General features: G+C 36.3%; 1 pseudogene; it reads right to left on the bottom strand.

Annotated features, from left to right (window-relative positions):
- Positions 1-336: 336 nt before the first annotated feature.
- LOC102584522 (cysteine-rich receptor-like protein kinase 10) lies at positions 337-3,535 on the bottom strand (annotated as a pseudogene).
- Between the last annotated feature and the right edge of the window lie 991 nt (positions 3,536-4,526).

Here is a 4,526-nt window from a genome sequence, read left to right as displayed (position 1 = left end):
TGGAAGTCATGGCGTCTACAGTGCGTCTATAGTCTATTCATGGAAGTCATGGAGTCTACAGTCTATTCATGGAAGTCATGGCGTCTACAGTGCGTCTATAGTCTATTCATGGAAGTCATGGAGTCTACAGTCTATTCATGGAAGTCATGGCGTCTACAGTCTATTATTCGAGTCTTAGCTAAGAAAAACTTTCCCCTGTCTTCTTCTTCATAATCAGTTTTCTCAGGTGACATGTTTGTTCAACGAAATGTAGCTTGAGTTAAGGCAACTGCATTCAGGTTGCGACATTTGTTGGAGAAAGAAAAAATTACTAAGTTACCTGAAATAGTGTGAATATATGGGAAAACTAAGGCTAGTATAAATTGGCTTACCATAATTACAGAATAGTGAATGGAGTAGTACAATTCTTCTATTATTATATACAAAATCAAATGTGAAACAACAATACAAGAGTTAGCTATAATTGGAAACAAAAGTTTATTCAGTGTAAAACCCCTTCTGGAAGATTTGAAGACCCTTGTTAATGGTCATCGGGGTGATAGAATTGATAAAGTTACCTTGTTAGCGGAACACAATTGATCATTAGATCGAGGCTCAGCGGTACTTCTTCCAATAGAAAATGCAGGTTGTGATGGTTGTGGAAGTGTTTGAGTGTCATTTTCCAGCATAAAAGCTACACAGGACATGGTAGGTCTATCTGCTGGATCTTGTTGAACGCAGAGTAATCCGAGATGGATGCATTTTGTTATCTCAGTTGTCACACAAGACTGCGATAAGCAAGGATCCATCAGCTCTAATCCATGCCCTTCACACCACAATTTCCACGCCTATATTTTCAAGATAGTTTTAGGATGCTGCTTGCAAGTTGAGATTGACACAAGCAAAAACAAAAAATGGAGAAGAAATACACTTACAAAATTAAGGAGACTCTGACCATATTCGGAAACATAGCTATTGTTCTTCCTTCCACTTACTATCTCAAGCAACAGAACACCAAAGCTGAATACATCTGATTTAGTAGAAAAAAGTCCCTCCATAGCATACTCAGGGGCCATATATCCACTGTAAAAATGGCAGAAGTAACAAATGGTTCTTAGCATCAACTAACAGTACAGTGTTGTTTTAAATAGTACCAACATATTTTTTTGCATCATCTTACTAGGTTCCAACAACTCTATTTGTATTGGCTTCTCATTGATTTCCGCTAAACATCTTTGCCATTCCAAAGTCTGATATCTTGGGGTTCATATCTTTGTCCAGTAAAACATTGCTAGATTTTAGGTCCCTATGAATGATTCTTAGTCGAGAGTCCTCGTGTAGATACAGAATGCCCTTTGCTATTCCTTTAATAATGTGGAGACGTTGTCTCCAATCCAGAATCTCATTTTTTCTTGAACCTAGAAAAAGGAAGTATGAAGTTAGTGAATTAATTGTTTCTTTGTGATATACCAATATGCGAAATAAGTAAAAGTCATACCGAAGAGCAACAAGTCCAGGCTTTTGTTGGGCATAAACTCATAAATAAGCAATGCTTCATTTCCCTCTAAACAGCAACCCAAGAGCCTCACGAGATTTCTGTGTTGTAATCTGGCTATTAAGACAACTTCATTCTTGAACTCTTTCAGTCCCTGACCAGACGTTCTAGACAGCCTTTTGATTGCAATTGTTATGCCATTGGCTAGAGTACCCTGGAATGTTGTACACAACACTAAATAACCCAAAAATCATGGAAAATTGACCCCTTCTAGGAACTAGATTCACTAGTCACTAGACTAAGACTTAAGGACTTCCTAGGTTATGATAAATGATAGGAATTGTTACCTTGTACACAGGACCAAATCCACCTTCTCCGAGCTTGTTTTCTTCAGAAAAATTTTGTGTAGCCGCTCGAATGAGGTCTAGTTTTACAACTGGAAACTCTCTGGATCTGCCCTGCTTTTCTGAGCCAAAATCATCATTCTCATCAAGTGTTTCTCCTATTATGTCAAGCAATTGAAGTTCTTGACTTTCTTCATTCCCCTCTGCAAAGATTCAACTTTTGATTGGTTAGCTGAAACTACAATTATTTTCTTTTCAATCCATAATACCAAAAGAAATATTACCCTTCTCTATTCGTCTTCTTCTTTTTACAAGGTAAAAGCAAGTTCCTGACAGTCCAACAGCTAAAATTGCTAGTATAACACCTATAATGATACTAATAAGCTTTGTCTTTGAAGTATTTTTGCCTGAAAAAAAAATAGTTGGTCAATTAAAAGTTGAATTCAACCCTTACTTCGTGAAGTGTTTAAGTATGCGTGACTATCTTCTCTACAAGTTGGAGAAATGATATTTGATACATGCACAGTGTACAATGATCATTCAGCCATAACTCCTATTAGTAAATGATTTTCTTTGAGGGTGTGTGTCAAAACTTAAACGACATTCGATATTGACCATGACATCATGTAGTATATGATTATGATTTAAAGGCTTTTAATGTGAAAAATAGTGAGAAAAGGTGCCTTCAAATAGATTTTCTAGGAAATTTGGCTCCACAGTAAAATTACAGCATGTAATTAACTCATACCTTCGTCTTCATTCCCCTGGCTGGTTGATGGCGGTACACTGCTCATACCTTTGTCTTCATTCCCCTGGCTTGCCGATGGCGGTACACTGGCATAGAAGAATGGATATAGCTCGTACCTTAAATTGCAGCTAGGAAGTAGTATTCTGACTCCACCTGGTACCTTGGCAATGGACAGAGAGAGGTTACGGATTCCAGAAAAAGCAGTTTTCAGGCAAGTGACACAATCTACAGCTGACAAATCAGGTAGACACTGCACCATGCCATACAATCTTTGAAACGAGATAATTGAATCCGAATTTTCAGCATATTTCAGATTGGGATTGATGGTAATAGCTTGAGTGGTAAGATTATCAAACATTGCACTCAAATACTCCATAAACTGTTCTGGCTGTGAAACATTTTGTATGTTGTACAGGATCTTAGAAAACGAGGTGTCTAACATGGACGGGAAATTAGGTATATTAGAATAGCGGACCAAACAGTCATCATACCATATGTTGCCCTGTCTATCAAGGGGACATTCGTGCAGGATCCTCTCACTTGCCACGTCTATGCAGTTTTGGCAGTCTTTAGGTGCAACGTATCTTCTACAGAGGAATACTCCATGAACTTTATCAGGCTCTTCTCCTACACTTACTTTTGTATAGATGGAATTTCCACCATCATTGTATAGTGATCTGTACAGCAATCGGTTAAGATTTGATTCGAATTTGCTTCCTTCTGTATAATTTTTGGACATTGAACAAGAGTGGTGTAAGGGCGACATCTGTGCTTTGACACCCACAAGCAGTGAATGGAGCAACAAAATCAGAATTAATGTTTGCGTACTGCACAAACACAAAACCAGAACCGACGCCATTTTTGACTAAACTAACTTTCTGCTCAAAACTAATCTAAATGATATGAGCAGAAGATGACTCTGAACGTTACTATAAGGACTGGAGTCAACCGTTTGAAACTACAAGGAGAGACTATTTCTCTCATGATTTGTTGTTTTTTCTATCGAAGAAAATTGTTGCCAATCAAAAATTTTGAAAAATATTTTAATAGGGAAATAAATTTCCAAAGCACCTTATATACAAATGCATTTAGAATGGAGAATTTTTTTTATCCATTTCTCGTAGCTCTCACCTTTTTTCACTCACTTGGTGACTTACACCCATAATTTTAGAGTTGGAGTTGAAGGATATTTACTATCCAAACAACACCTCTTATCTGACAAATTGAATACAAAAAAATAAGTAAAAACCAATTATTTTTCATGAAAAAGTTTTCCACAAAACATTTTCCTTCCCACCTTCCTACCAAATACACCCATCACCCAATAAGCACTTGACAGTGACAAATAAGCACTTGGTTGGAGAATGTTTGACACCCACAAGCAGGAAAATGTTTTTCTAGAAAATGTTTTCTTGGAAAGAAGTGGATTTCTAAACTTATTTTTTCATGTTTGATTGGCAAGTAGAAAACACTTTCTGGAATATATTTTTTAATGTTTGGTTGGTAAATGAAAAATATTTTTCAGAAAATATCTTTTATTTTTGACATGATACTAAAAAATACTCTTTAGGAAAGTAATTTATGATCTGAAATCAACCCCGATAATTGATTTAGGACTCGACACCAAAACTAAGACAAGACCCCGATGACCGTTCCAAAATTTGACCTTGAGATTTGACCCAGGACCTGACCCAGGAAAATTTTTTTCAAAAACAATTTTTTTAAAAAAAGAATTGACGAGGGCGCGCTGTGGAGGGGGGCGGCTTGGGGTAGGGATGGCGTAAAAAATGAATTTTTTAAAATTTGAAATATTTTTCCAAAAATAATTTTTTTAATTTTTTTTTGATGGGGTGGCATGGGTGGGGGTAGGGTTGGAGTAAAAAAATGAAAAAAAAATTAAATTTGAAATATTTTTCAAAAATAATTTTATCTTAATTTTTTTTTTTTTTATGGGAATGGC

The sequence above is a fragment of the Solanum tuberosum genome, unplaced genomic scaffold (assembly GCF_000226075.1).
Source record: "Solanum tuberosum cultivar DM 1-3 516 R44 unplaced genomic scaffold, SolTub_3.0 scf00127, whole genome shotgun sequence".
Taxonomy (NCBI): domain Eukaryota; kingdom Viridiplantae; phylum Streptophyta; class Magnoliopsida; order Solanales; family Solanaceae; genus Solanum; species Solanum tuberosum.
This window is presented reverse-complemented; position numbering and strand designations above follow the sequence as displayed.